We start from the raw sequence: 16,696 nt of genomic DNA, 5'->3' as shown, positions 1-16,696 counted from the left end.
GATGAAAGATCTTGGCTTATTGCAATTTTTTCCTAGCATCAAAGTCAACTATCAGTCTGATAGTCTCTTCCTTTCTTAGGCTAAGTATGCATCCGACTTGCTTATTCATGTAGGTCTAACAGACAATAAGACTACCGACACCCCTTTGGAGTTAAATTTGAAGCTTCAACCTACTGATGGCAAAATTATTGCTGATCACTTCTGGTATCGACAGCTCGTCGTCAGTCTCAAGTACCTCACTATCACTCGATCAGATATTTCTTATACAGTTCTTATCAGTCAGTTCATATCTGAGCTCGTTCTGTTCACTATGCTTCCATACGTACTTCGGATCACGCAGTATACTAAGGGCACGCTCCATCGTAGGCTTCTCTTTTCCTCTTCTGATCTCACTCTTCGTACTTACTTTGATGCTAACTAAGCTGGAGATGTCACTGATCGTCGCTCCACTACTAACTATTGCATCTTCTTGGGACATTCTCTAATTATCTGAAAAAATAAAAAGCAATCAGTTGTATCTCGTTTTAATGTAGAAGTTGAATATCGTGCCCTTGCTCATACTACTACTGAGATCATCTAGCTTTGCTGGCTCCTTAATGATAAGGATGTGCAATTATTCTCTCCAACACCCATTTATTGTGTAGCCATTGTGCTATCCAAATCACACACAATGCTATTTTTCATGAGCGCACCAAATACTTGAAATTGATTGTCACTTTACTCGCCACCACTATCAGCAACAGACTATTGACCTACCTCATATTTCTTCAATTGATCAAGTTGCTAATTTACTTACAAAATCACATTATAGGGAGTGCTTCCAATATTTTCTCTCCAAACTTCATCTGCAAGAAGCATCTTTAGTTAGAGAGGGGACATTAAACGTCCTTCCTCTATTTTTGGATATGCCTCCATGTTTGGGATGTATCTATTTAGGATGTGCTCCTATTTGGGATGTATTGGCTAGGCATAGCTGTATGATGAGTTGGTATTTACCTTATACAAGCCCTTGGATGTAGATTTAATAGGGTAAACCCCAAGCATAATGAAGTAGTTTAAAATCCTCAACACCCATCAATAATAAAGTAAAATGATACAGGTCCCGCCGACTTATATGAAGCAATCGAGATGAGGACATATGTAAATCTAGAATTACTGAGTCATCTCTAACCTCAACGACAAAGTGAAGTCCGCAACTTGGGGTGAGTTCATATGTGAAGCTTTGTGAGTCCACCTTGAATCCATGGCAACCACCAAACTCCCCACGCTCAAGGCTGTGATAACCCCTTGGCTAGCCCCATCCCTTCTTCCATCCTAGTCTACTATCCCTAACCCACCTGATTCCCTTATTCCAATCATGAGTCCACCGCCAAGGGTGGTGATTATGCTGGGGGCAATGGTCCAACTCTTCTACTACAAGCCCTGCAAACATCTACATTTCAAGTTTAATCCCTTTGTTTTTCCCTCCTAGAAAAGATTAAAAAGGTTCAAAACCATTGTTTTAATCTACAACCTAAAGCTTTGCATAGATTTAGCCCCTCTTTTGCCTAGGATCCTTTAACCTTTTGCTTTAATTCCTTTCTTGTGCTTTTCCCATCCCGTTCTGCTTTATTAAGGACTCACCGGCACAGAAGAAGGCACCATTCCTTTTCTTGGTGAAGCCGTGGTCCTTCTGTGACTCGGCTTCTCCTCATAGCCTCCCAATTTGGGCTAGATTGAATCTTGTTGGTGTTCCTTCCTTTGATTGGGACGTTGAGTCAGTGAGGAAGATGATCGTTGATTTCTGCCTGCTGGAGCGAGCTAGCACAAAGACTTTGGTTGGGAGGGATCTCTCGTCTTTTGAAATCCTTGCTCATTATCAGAGCTTGGACGATATTAGGAGGCCTATTACGATGAGGTGATGCCAAACATAATATATCACGCCCCGAACCCATTATCAGGATCGAATACGTGATGGCCGCATACACATTAGAGTAAGACACTAAAAAATATACAAGGTCTTAAAATTTTTTATCATCTCAATATTTTAGAATAATATTGATCTCAATTCATAACAAATATTTTAAATATCAAACCTTATATAATTTATAAAACTTGATCATCCAACTATTATTGATAATGCTTTATCTAATTGACCCTTTCAATCGTGATTCAAATCATAGCCAATTGCATGTATCCCGTAACTCTGAAAAAGAAAAGAGGAAGAAGAAGAATAGTGTAAGCTTTGCAGCCCAGTAAAAATCCCATTACACATGCACCAATATAATAATATAATTCAAAAATAATAAATAAATATAAATCATAACATCTCATGTCAGGCATATAATATAATTCAATAGTTATATGAACATATATATCACAAATCATATATTATCACAACTTCATCATAAATATTACGTGTATGTTCATATGAATCATCAATTATATTTCATTAATTTTTTTTTTCAACTCAGTTATCATCTTTTAGTTGAACTAATCATGGTCATGCTTCGACTTGTGACTTGTAAACCATAAACCACATTTAGATCTATGGCGGCAATCTATACTAGCCGCACTTCGACTTACAGTGATAATCTATAATAACCATACTTTCACTATAAGAATATTGAATATGAGCGACGGCCTTAGTGACAGAAAAAAATTCTGTCGCTAATATAATTCAAAATCGATCATAAATTTTACCGTCGCTAATAGTGTTAGTGACAGTAATATAATTATCAACGATGACAAATGCCGTCGCTAAAAATATTTAAATTTTTTAAATTTTTTATAATATTTAAATATAAAATAATTATTAGCGATGATGAATTAGGGTTATTAGTGACGAAAATCTTACGATCGCTAATAATTTTTTTAAAAAAATTGAATAATAATTTATAAAAATAATTTTTTTTAAAATATTATTAGCGATCGAGTGAGCGACGGTGATATTTTTCCATCACTAATAATTCAGAAAATAATTTGGATTCAATTCGAACCCGATTCGAATCCAATTCAAAACTTCATCAAATCTAATTTAATTAGGCTTTGAATCTAAATCCTACTTAGATTATAAAATCTAATTAATATTAAAATAAATCAAAATTAATTAAATTAAATCTGATTTAAATTAATTAAAATAAAATAGTTTTTAATTTGGATTCAATTCAAATCAAATTCGAACCCGATTTGAATCCAATTCAAAATTCTGTCAATCCTAACTCAAGTAGACTTTGAATATCGAAGTTCTACTTGAATTATAAAATTCAATTACCTTTAAATTAAATTAAATATAATTAAATTTAATCTGATTTAAATTAAGTAGGAGAAAATAGTTTTCAATTTGGATTTAATTCGAATCTAATTCGAACTCGATTCGAATTCAATTCGAAATTCTGTCAAACCTAATTCAATTAAATTTTGAATTCAAATCATAATTAGATTGTAAAATATAATTATCCTTAAATTAAGTCAAACCTAATTAAATTTAATCTGATTTAAATCAATTAGGAGAAAATAGTTTTTAATTTTTGTTCAATTCGAATCCGATTTGAATTCGATTCGAATACAATTCGATATCCTATCAAACTTAATTCAATTAGGCTTTGAATTCAAATCCTATTTAGATTATAAAATTTAATTAATCTCAAATTAAGTCAAGCCTACTTAAATTAAATCTAATTTAAATCAATTAAGACTTGATCCGTAATTCAATTCGAATCCGATTCAAATCCAATTTGAAATCCTATCAAACCTAATTCAATTAGATTTTGAATCTAAATCCTATTTGAATTATAAAATTTAATTAGCCTCAAATTAATTTAAATCTAATTAAATTAAATCTAATTTAAGTCAATGAAAACTTAATCCATGATTCAATTTGAATCCAATTCGAATCTGATTCAAATCTAATTCAAAATCTTGTCAAATCTAATTCAATTAGGCTTTGAATCCAAGTCCTACTTGAATTATAAAATCCAATTAGCCTCAAATTAAGTCAAACCTAATTAAATTAAATTTGATTTAAATTAATTAAGACTTGATCCATAATTCAATTCGAATCTAATTCTAAATCTTGTCAAACCTAATTCAATTAGACTTTGAATCCAAGTCCTACTTGAATTATAAAATCCAATTAGCCTTAAATTAAGTCAAGCCTAATTAAGTTAAACCTGATTTAATCAATTAAAACTTGATCCTGTTGCTCCTAGATTGATTTTGATGATTACAAAGCAGATTGAAGGGATACAAATAATTTTAAAATGAAAAAGTCCTTATGCTCTTCAAGGGCAAAATCATAATTTCACTAAAATTCTGATTTGATAGTATCATTTGATAGAACAAATGATTTGTAAACTATTGGTGAAAATTTCATTGTATTTGGACTTATATTTTTGAAGTTATGAAGGTTTGAAGTGCATGAGTCGACTCATGAGTCAACTCATGGCACTGTGAGCTGTTTGGCACGCAAAAAAATTCCATGGCATGCTGAATTTTTGACTTGGCACGACCTGTGAGTCGACTCATGAGTCGACCCACAAGCATGAGTCGACTCATGAGTCGACCTCTGCTGATTTGAGCCGAAAAATCCAGAAATCAGACCTTCTGGTCTGTGCAACAGAAGTCGACTCATGAGTCGACTCCTGATGCATGAGTCGACTCATGAGTCGACCCCTGCGACGAAAATGTCAGCAACGGCTATTTTTTTGTCCGTTTTAATTGCCATTTATGCTTCCTAAAATTGCTCTAACGGCTCTTTATCTACCTAAATTATTTTTCTTGCTTCTAATGCTACAAAATGCTTTAAATGATGAAAGAAATTGCAGATTAAATAGCGGATCAAATGTGAAATCAAAAAGGAGAAGAACAGAAGAGAGGATCCGAAATTTGCACGAAAAAGCCTGAGATCAACGAAAAATCCAAAAAGAAAAAGAGAGAGGATCCACAATATACCAGAGAGATTGTGAAAGAGAAAAGCAAGAGCTTTCAAGGAGAGAATCCTTCACGCCTATTGTTTCAACCTTGATCTAGAGATCGTTCAAAGCTTTCAAGAGATCTTCAATCAACAATCAACCTCTTCTCAAGCATTCAAGCGTTCATCCACTTTGAGAAAATCTGGAAAAAGGGGTTCTTCATTTGAGTAAAATTTTTATTGTTATATTCGCTCATTTAAAGGAGCTGTTATTGTATTAATCTGTGCTCTAAATATTCTTACTCTTTGTGAGTTTTTGTTCTTGTTTTTGGAGGATTTCCAAAACAAGGAAAGGTTGATCCGAACCTGAAATCGGAGTATTTTGGGTTTACTTGTACCCGGAAAAAAGTGATCTAGTTGGGGATAGCTAGTGTCGGAGTTTTCGACGTTTTGTATTCGGGTTGAATACAAAGGATAGTGGATTGAAATTCTCAAGTAGGATCTTGGGAGTGGATGTAGGTGCAAGGTTAGCACCGAACCACTATAAATCCTTGTGTTTGTGGTGTGCTTTATCGCTTTACTTTATATCTTTATTATATTCTTGCATTCCTGCTTTAGGTATTTAATATTGAATTAAAATCTTTGTCTTGTTCATTATAAGAAATTAATTAAGTAATCGGTTGGGCTTAAAATTTTTAGAAACCCAATTCACCCCCCCTCTTGGGTTGCATAGCTGGGCAACAAGTGGTATCAGAGCCGGTGCTCTAGCCCTTCTTTGATCTAATAATCAAAGAGCCAAAGATCTATGGCAACCCATGTTGGTACTTCTCTAGCCGAGGGGCAATCAACAAACCGACCTCCACTTTTCAATGGGTCTAATTACACCTATTGGAAAGCTCGGATGAAGATTTTCATACAAGCACTTGACTATGATATGTGGAGTATCATAGTGAATGGTCCTCACACACCCACCAAGATTATAGATGGTGAGGAATCAACCAAACCCGAGAAAGAATGGGATGAGGTTGACAAGAAATTGGCACAATTAAATGCCAAAGCCATGAATGTTCTTTATTGTGCACTAGATGCAAGTGAATTTAATCGCATTTCTACTTGTGCATCTGCTAAAGAAATATGGGATAGGTTAGAAGTAACCCATGAGGGAACAAATCAAGTAAAAGAGTCTAAAATAAACATGCTTGTACATAAATATGAATTGTTCAAAATAGAGCATGATGAGTCCATAACTGCTATGTTTACTCGTTTTACTGATATAATCAATGGTTTAAAGAGTCTTGGCAAATCTTATACTAACAGTGAACTTGTAAGGAAGATTCTCAGGTCACTGCCAAGAACTTGGGAAGCCAAGGTGACTGCCATCCAAGAAGCAAAGGACTTGAACACTCTACTCTAGAAGAGCTTCTTGGATCCTTGATGACTCATGAACTTAGCATGAAGCAACATCAAGAGGATGAAATCAAAAAGAAAAGAACCATTGCCCTCAAATCCACAACTTCGCCTGATTATGAAACGGATGAATCTGAAGATGAAGAACAGGATGAAGAGATGGCTCTCATCACCCGAAATTTAAGCAATTTCTAAGAAAAAGGAAACAGGGGATGAGAAAAAATTCACAAAAGGGGATCAAAGCAAAGAAAAGGAGAAAGATCAACCCCCTATATGCTACGAGTGCAAGAAGCCAGGACATTTCAGATCCGAATGTCCACAATTGAAGAAAGGTCCAAAGAAGTTCAAAAAGAAGGCAATGATGGCGACCTGGAGTGCGAGTGATGACTCAAGCTCCGATGAGGAAACCTCAACAGAACAAGCCAATCTGTGTCTGATGGCACATAAAATGAGGTAACTTCTGAATCCACTAGTGAATTTACTTTTGAAGAATTGCATGAAGCATTCTATGATTCAATTGATGAATTAAAGAAACTAGGGAAGAAAAACAAAGAGCTGAAATTGGAAAATCAGTCCTTAGTGAAACAAGCTGAAAATCTTTCAATTGAAAAATTCACCTTGATTCAAGAAAATCAAAACTTAAAGATAAATGAACAAGCTGAAATCTATAGTAGATAAGTTCACCTTAAGTTCAAACAAACTAAATATGATCCTTGAAAATCAGAAAGCTATATATGATAAGGCTGGACTTGGTTATAAACCCCTGAAGAAACAAAAATTTCTGAAGGATATTTATGTAAATTATTCAAGTAACAAGTCTACAAATATTACTTGTTTTAAATGTGGAAGAATAGGACATAAATCATATACATGTCTTATTAACAAATATGCAAACACAAAGAAAATATGGGTTCCAAAAGGAACCATTCTGACTAACCTGAAAGGACCCAAGAAAGCTTGGGTACCTAAGACAGAAACTTGATCTTTGCTTGCAGGTGTGTCTAGCATCCCAAGAAGGAAACAGGAAATGGTATCTTGACAGTGGATGCTCGAGACACATGACTGGTGATGAATCACAATTCATCACGCTTGATGCTAAGGATGGAGGGATGGTCACCTTTGGAGATAATGGCAAAGGAGAGATCATCGGGATAGGTAACATTGGTATCACTCCCTCCAAATACATTGAGAATGTTTTATTGGTTAAAGGTTTAAAGCATAACTTACTTAGCATTAGTCAATTCTGTGATAAAGGGTATAAAGTAAGTTTTGAATCATCTGTTTGCATTGTGACGAGTCCTATTAACGATGGCATTAAATTTATAGGACATAGGCATGGCAATGTTTATATGGTAGACTTGAATGATTTAACTAAATTAGACATGCAATGTCCAGTTTCCTTAAATGCTAAAATAAATGAGACTAGTTGGCTGTGGCATCATAGACTTGCACATATTAGCATGTATTTCTTTCAAAATTAATCAAAAAGGATTTAGTTCTCGGTTTGCCAAAATTGAATTTTGAAAAGGATAGAATTTGTGATGCATGCCAATTAGGTAAACAAACTAGAGTATCATTTAAATCCAAAAACACTGTTTCAACTTCTAGACCTTTAGAGCTCTTACATATGGATTTATTTGGACCAACCAGAACCACTAGTCTAGGAGGAAAACGATATGGATTTGTAATAATAGATGATTACTCTCGTTTTACTTGGGTTTTCTTTTTAGCTCACAAAAATGAAACTTTTCAAATTTTCACTAAATTTCATCGAAAAGTCACTAATGAAAAAGGGTTTTCAATTCAAAATATTAGAAGTGATCATGGAACAGAATTTGAAAATCATGACTTTGAAAATTTTTGTGATGAAAATAGAATTGGCCATAACTTCTCTGCTCCTAGGACACCCCAACAAAATGGGGTAGTTGAAAGGAAAAACAGAACCTTAGAAGAAATGGCCCGTACCATGCTTTGTGAAAGCAACCTTCCAAGATATTTTTGGGCGGAAGCTATTAACACAGCATGTTACATTTTAAATCATGCTTTAATTAGATAATTTTTAAAGAAAACCCCCTATGAACTTTGGAAAGGAAGAAAACCTAATATTGCCTATTTTCATGTTTTTGGTTGCCGATGTTTTGTATTAAATAATGGAAAAGAAAAACTTGGTAAATTTGATGCAAAATCAGATGAAGCAATCTTTCTAGGTTACTCCTCCACTAGTAAAGCATTTAGAGTTTTCAACAAAAGAACTTTAATAGTTGAGGAGTCCATACATGTTGTCTTTGATGAATCTAACGATCTTCCTTCAAGGAAGAATGAGGGTGTTGATGATGCAGATCCACTAATAGAAGGTATGAAGGAGATCACTCTGAAAAATTCAGCAACTCCAGAAGACAAGGATCAAGAAGACAAACAAAATGAGAAAGGTGAAGAAATTCAAGAACAACCTCAAGGTACAAATGACTTACCCAAGGAATGGAGGTATGTTCACAACCACCCTAAGGAGTTAATAATTGGTGATCCTATGCATGGGGTAAAAACACGTTCTTCACTTAGAGATGTACTTAATCTTTTGTTTTTGTATCTCAACTTGAACCTAAAACTTTTGAAGAAGCTAAAATGATCATAACTGGATTAATGCTATGCAAGAAGAACTTAATCAATTTGAAAGAAATAATGTTTGGACCTTAGTGAAAAGACCTAAAGATTATTCAATAATTGGCACAAAATGGGTCTTTAGAAATAAATTAGATGAGCATGGAAATGTAATTAGAAATAAAGCAAGACTGGTTGCTAAGGGATATAATCAAGAAGAAGGAATTGATTTTGATGAAACCTTTGCACCTGTTGCTAGATTAGAAGCTATTAGACTTCTACTTGCATATGCTTGCTTTATGAATTTCAAGTTATTTCAAATAGATGTTAAAAGTGCATTTTTAAATGGATATATTTCTGAAGAAGTATATGTAGAACAACCCCCTGGATTTGAAAATCATGCTTTTCCCAATCGTGTCTTTAGATTAAATAAAGCTTTATATGGTCTAAAACAAGCACCTAGAGCATGGTATGAAAGGCTAAGCAAATTTCTACTAAATAATGATTTCTCAAGAGGCAATGTAGATACAACCCTATTTATTAAAAGAAACCAAAATGATATGCTAATTATACAAATTTATGTTGATGACATAATTTTTGGGTCTACTAATGAATCCCTTTGTCAAGACTTTGCTAAGCTTATGCAGGGAGAGTTCGAGATGAGCATGATGGGAGAACTCACCTTCTTCCTCGGACTCCAAATTAAACAATCAAAAGAGGGAATCTCCATCACCCAAAGCAAGTACACCAAGGAACTACTCAAAAGATTTGGAATGGAGAACTGCAAACCAATTGGCACACCAATGAGTCCCTCAAGTAAGCTTGACAAGGATGATGAAGGTAAAAGCGTAGACTTAAAATACTATAGAGGTATGATTGGCTCATTATTATATCTAACTGCAAGTAGGCCTGATATCATGTTTAGTGTTTGCTTATGTGCTAGATATCAATCTAATCCTAAGGAATCTCATTTGAATGCTGTTAAAAGAATCCTTAGATACTTAAATGGTACACAAACTATAGGGCTATGGTACTCTAAGGACTCACAAATTAATTTATTAGGATATTCAGATGCTGATTTTGTTGGATGTAAATTAGATAGAAAAAGCACAAGTGAAACTTGCCAATTTCTTGGAGTTAACCTAATCTCATGGTTTAGCAAGAAACAAAATTCGGTGGCACTATCTACGGCTGAGGCTGAATCATTGCAGCTGGAAGTTGTTGTGCTCAAATCTTATGGATTAAGCAACAACTCGAAGATTTTGGAATCAAACTTAATGAAACACCAATAAGATGTGACAATACAAGTGCCATAAATCTATCTAAAAATCCAATACAATACTCAAGATCTAAACATATTGAAATAAGACATCATTTTATAAGAGAACATGTTCAAAACAAAAATATAATTCTTGAATATGTTAGCACTGAAAATCAATTAGCTGATATCTTTACAAAGGCCCTTAGTGAGGATAGATTCTGTGAAATTAGAAGAAATCTAGGAATTCTAGATCCATTTGCCTAAAATTTCTCAATTTCCAAAGAATTGATTAGAGCTCAATTTTCAACATCTATCCTGGTCCCAAAAGCTCAGATTTATCACTCTAAAAACTTATCATTGAGCAAAATTCCTTCTCCCAAAATTTTGAATTTTTCTGGAATTTATTTGCATTTTTGCTGAATTTCTGAACTTCATGAGTCGACCCCCATGAGTCGACTCAATGGCAAACTTGTAAATCCCACAAACTTCCCACGGGCTCATTGTTTTTAAACGGGAACCCTGTTTGTGAGACGACTCATCGTCTTCCTTCCGAAAGCCGTTCTTTCCAACTCTTTCTTGCTCCAAATCCAAGGATTTATCTCGAGGCAATTCTCCCTCCTACTCTCCACCAAAAATCGTCTCCTTGGAAAAGAGATTTCTCGTGCTTTCTTGCATTGCTCGGCGTGGTTGGAACGTGCCCTAGCACTTCATCGAACTTCCAAAATCCACTTCTTTTCTCCACTAAAATTCCTCTTTACTCTCTTGTGATCCCTCCTCCTCTCAATTCAAGTCTTCTTGTCTGCTACTTTATTGGATATGGCTCCAAAGATGAAGCTTCCCCAAAGAAGAAAATCAATCCGTGAGCCTGAAGAAGTTGTCCGAAAGAAAAGGCATGCTCAGTCTTCAACTGCTTCCACTCCAGTTTCAGTACCTGCTCAAGGTCTCTCTCAATCCTCCATAAGCCCCAGTGTAAATCCTCTTTCTGATAGAAAAGTAGAAACCGGGAAAAATATAGATTTTCGGTTCTTTGAGAAAGAAGGCTTTACTTTTGCAAGTAAGATCAAAAATCAAGGATGGGAACTCTACTGCTCCCTTAAGGAAGTCACCTATGTTGATCTAGTCAGAGAGTTCTACCAGAACCTAAATTATGGAAACAGGTCTGTGACTTCAACAGTCAAGGGGATTGACATATGCTTGGATTCTAGGATATTGGGAGATATACTTCAGTTGCCTAGTGAAGGATACTCATATATGGAACTCCCAATTAAAGAAAAAGGGATCAGAATTATCTTAGGAGAAGCTTTTTCAGGAAGTTTAAACAAATTGGAAGCAAAGCTATTATCCATTGAGATGAGGGTCCTGCATCAGATTGTAACAAAACTCTTTTTTCCTAGGAGTGGTAGACATGACTTACTGTCTGGCAAAGATGTATGTGTCATGTTTCATATCATCACTCAGACCCCCCTAAACCTCCCTGCACTTATGATAGAGGCCATGAGAGAAACTTTGAACAGATCCAAGGCACACTTGCCTTATGGTATGGCCCTTACTAGGGTATTTAGGAGGTTTGGAGTTAGCTGTGAAGGGGAGACACCTACCAAGCTCTCACATGTGGACACTTTCAACCAACACAGCCTGCACCGAATGGGAATTACAAAGACTGTTGGTGGTTGGATCAAGGGCTCTGAAGAAAGAGCTGAGGAGAGAGCTGAGGAAAGAGCTGAAGACAGAACTAAAGGCAGAGTAGAAGAAGAAGGTCCATCTTCTCCTGTACATGACTTCAGGGCAGCTTCACCAGATACCCAGTTCATTCCTGATACTGAGGCTGGCCCTTCTGAGTTTACTAGGATGCCCACACCAGTGTATCAGCCAGAGAGCAGAGCACCTCATTCAGAGTTCAGACTGGCTGACGATCAGATCGAGCATATTTCACAGCGTGTGGCTTCTTTGCTGTCTAGCCAGTGGGGCAGTACTTCTTTTGCACCTGGAGCTACCTCTTCTGATCAGACCATTACTCCCCACATCTCCACTGTGTTTCAGATGATATCAGATCAGTCCATCAGGATACAGCAGCTTGAGGACACAGTCTGGAGACTTACTGGCAGAGTTCTTGACTTGCAGGGGCAAGTCCTTGCATTGGCCCATCCCCAGCCACAGGAGTCTACTATTGAGGTCACAGACCTCACTGCAGAGGCTGGCAGGCTCAGAGGAGCTCTAGAAGGTGGATATGAATTACTGAGGAAAGAGATCCGAGGATCGAGTGAGCATGCTACCACCCAGTTCACTGCTCTACTTCAATCTGTTTCCAGAGCACTGAACGTACTTGATTCTATCAGACTCACCCTTTCTGTTCAGTCCCTAGCATCTCAGCGTTCTCAGCCACCCAGTTCATCTCGTTCTCCTGCTCGTGCCAGAGGCAGACGGGGTAGAGGACGCACTTCTGATCCATCATCTCCTCACCCTATATCTGATGACTCCGATCATTGACTTATCTTGATCTTTACTAGGTCTTAGGAGTTAGTGTCTTGTTCTAGGATCTATACCTTGGGGCCATGTATTGACAATTAGCTGGTTGACTTTTTAAGAACTATGTATTGAAATAATTATGATATTAATGGAATCATCTTTTACCTATATTTCTACCTCTTTGTAATGATATCGATCATATTTTGGTTATATATTTCTTCTTGTTGAAATATTGTCTTCTCCTTGTTGTTGTTTGCTGTTGATAATTGCTATATTAAGGGGGAGCAAACATCTGTGAAAAACTCTAAAGGAGAAGAAATTAAAGAATGTTTCAGAAAAAAGAAGAGTTAACTATGTTTGATGATGTCAAAAAGGGGGAGAAATTAAACAAAAATAAAAATTGAAATTAAACAAAAAGCAAAACCCTAAATTATAAAAAAAAAAGGGGGAGAAATTAAACAAAAACAAGAATTGGAAGATTAAACCAAACTTGAGAAATTAAACCAAACTTGAGAAATTAAACAAAAATTGGAAGATTAAAAAAAATATTGGGAAACAAATATTGGAGAAATTAAACAAAACTTTGAAAAATTTGGTATCGAAATTTGGTCTCAGACAGAAATTAAACAAAAAGCCATCCATCAAAAGCAAAATCATAAGTACAATGCAAATAAGTAATTTTTTATATGCTCTGATATATTTCAAAATTCAAACTTGCTCTGATACATCTTTTGAAATTTTATTTACCTTGATACATCTTAAGAAATTTGATTTACTCTGATACACCCTAAAATTTCTTTTAACTTGCTCTGATACATGATAAAATTTGATCTTATACAATGTGAAAGTTTCTCTAATATATTATAACATTTGCTCTGATACAGTGTAAAATTTTTTCTAATACAGTGTGAAATTTTCTCTGACATTTGCTCTAATACAGTGTGAAATTTTCTCTGATATATTATAAAATTTTCTTGCTCTGATACATTGTAAAATCTTTTCTGATATAATTGTAAAAATTATTTTTCTTGCTCTGATACATAGAAAAAGTTATTTATCTTCTCTTACTCTGATATATCTTAAACTCAAAATGATCTAATACCCTTTTCAAATCTTTAAGAAAATGGACAAACTATTTTTGCATTTATATTACATGCCAAAAGGATCATACTCTTTTCAAGCATATACACTTATAATGGATTCTTTTGAAATTAATACATTAACATAAATATTTTTGTTCAAATATTTTGTCATCATCAAAAAGGAGGAGATTGTTGCTCCTAGATTGATTTTGATGATTACAAAGCAGATTGAAGGGATACAAATAATTTTAAAATGAAAAAGTCCTTATGCTCTTCAAGGGCAAAATCATAATTTTACTAAAATTCTGATTTGATAGTATCATTTGATAGAACAAATGATTTGTAAACTATTGGTGAAAATTTCATTGTATTTGGACTTATATTTTTGAAGTTATGAAGGTTTGAAGTGCATGAGTCGACTCATGAGTCAACTCATGGCACTGTGAGCTGTTTGGCACGTAAAAAATTCTCATGGCACGTTGGATTTTTGACTTGGCACGACCTGTGAGTCGACTCATGAGTCGACCCACAAAGCATGAGTCGACTCATGAGTCGACCTCTGCTGATTTGAGCCGAAAAATCCAGAAATCAGACCTTCTGGTCTGTGCAACAGGAGTCGACTCATGAGTCGACTCCTGATGCATGAGTCGACTCATGAGTCGACCCCTGCGACGGAAAATGTCAGCAACGATTATTTTTTTGTCCGTTTTAATTACCATTTATGCTTCCTAAAATTGCTCTAACGGCTCTTTATCTATCTAAATTATTTTCTCTTGCTTCTAATGCTACAAAATGCTTTAAATGATGAAAGAAATTGCAGATTAAATAGCGGATCAAACGTGAAATCAAAAAGGAGAAGAACAGAAGAGAGGATCCAAAATTTGCACGAAAAAAAGCCTGAGATCAACGAAAAATCCAAAAAGAAAAAGAGAGAGGATCCACAATATACCAGAGAGATTGTGAAAGAGAAAAGCAAGAGCTTTCAAGGAGAGAATCCTTCACGCCTATTGTTTCAACCTTGATCTAGAGATCGTTCAAAGCTTTCAAGAGATCTTCAATCAACAATCAACCTCTTCTCAAGCATTCAAGCGTTCATCCACTTTGAGAAAATCTGAAAAAAGGGGTTCTTCATTTGAGTAAAATTTTTATTGTTATATTCGCTCATTTAAAGGAGCTGTTATTGTATTAATCTGTGCTCTAAATATTCTTACTCTTTGTGAGTTTTTGTTCTTGTTTTTGGAGGATTTCCAAAACAAGGAAAGGTTGATCCGAACCTGAAATCGGAGTGTTTTGGGTTTACTTGTACCCGAGAAATAAGTGATCTAGCTTGGGATAGCTAGTGTCGGAGTTTCCGACGTTTTGTATTCGGGTTGAATACAAAGGATAGTGGATTGAAATTCCCAAGTAGGATCTTGGAGAGTGGATGTAGGTGCAAGGTTAGCACCGAACCATTATAAATCCTTGTGTTTGTGGTGTGCTTTATCGCTTTACTTTATATCTTTATTATATTCTTGCATTCCTGCTTTAGGTATTTAATATTGAATTAAAATCTTTGTCTTGTTCATTATAAGAAATTAATTAAGTAATCGGTTGGGCTTAAAATTTTTAGAAACCCAATTCACCCCCCCTCTTGGGTTGCATAGCTGGGCAACAATATCCTTTTGTCTCTTTGGGGTACCCTATGAATGAGCATTTGTCAGACCTAGGTCCAAGTTTATCTGTGACTAATCATTTTATATAGGCCGGGCACCCCCAGACCCTAAGGTGTCAAAGTGCTGGCTTACGTCCCATCCATATCTCATATGGAGTCTTAATGATAGACTTACTTGGAACCCTATTTAACAGATAACAGGCCGATTCGAGTGCATATCCCCAGAAGGATATCGACAAGCTAGCAAAACCCATCATGGATTAGACCATGTCTAACAGAGTCCAATTCCTCCTTTCAGACACACCATTATGCTGTGGTGTTCCTGGAGGAGTTCATTGGGAGAGAATCCCATTCTCTCCTAGATATGTAAGAAATTCACTAGAAAGGTATTCTCCTCCTCGATCAGATCAAAGAGTTTTAATACTCTTCCCAGTTTGTTTTTCTACTTCACTTCGGAATCGTTTGAACATTTCAAATGAATCCGACTTATGTTTCATTAGATAGACATATCCATATCGAGATAGGTCATCCATGAAAATTATGAAGTAGAAATATCCACCTCTCGCACTGGTGCTCATGGGCCAGCATACATCAGTATGTACTAGGCCCAAGAGCTCAGTAGCTCTCTCATCTTTTTCAGTAAAAGATGACTTGGTCATTTTACCAAGAAGATAAGACTCACAGGTTGGAAGTGATTCACAATCACTGACTTCGAGGATTCCCTCTTGAGTCAACCTGTTTATTCTGTTCTTGTTTATATGACCTAGCCTACAGTGCCATAAGTAAATATCTGACACACTATCTAATCTAGGGTGCTTGCCAGTAGAATAGACTCTTATCAGGCTTGATCTTTTTGGTCTGGCTCTGCACAGATGTCCCAGCCTGAACTTGCACCTTCTTCACTTTCTTCTTCTTGTTCTTCTTCCCTTTCTTAAAGGGTCGAGAACTAGAAGATGAACCTCCCACTAAGTTCACCGACTCCTTGTGAAGTTGGTGATCCTTCTCAAAGTTCTGAAGCAACCCCAGTAACCCGTGGTAGTTCTCTTCAGGCTTTGTCATTCTATAATGAGTGAGGAATGGGAGATAAGACTTGGGCAGCGAGTTCAGTATTGCATCTTTCCCAAGCTGCTCATGCAAGAGAAAGTCGAGCTTGCTCAATCGTTCCATCAGCTCGATCATGTACAATACATGATCAGTGACAGAGGCACCATCCCGCATTTTAAAATTGAAGATGGCACAACTAGTCTTGTGCCTCTCCACATCATCGGGTGTGCCAAAGGCATCCTCCAACACTTGAAGCATGTCCTTTGGCTGAGCCATCTTGAATCTACAACTGAACT

This window comes from Elaeis guineensis, chromosome 6 (assembly GCF_000442705.2).
Source record: "Elaeis guineensis isolate ETL-2024a chromosome 6, EG11, whole genome shotgun sequence".
Taxonomy (NCBI): Eukaryota; Viridiplantae; Streptophyta; class Magnoliopsida; order Arecales; family Arecaceae; genus Elaeis; species Elaeis guineensis.
Note: the sequence above shows the minus strand (reverse complement) of the source record.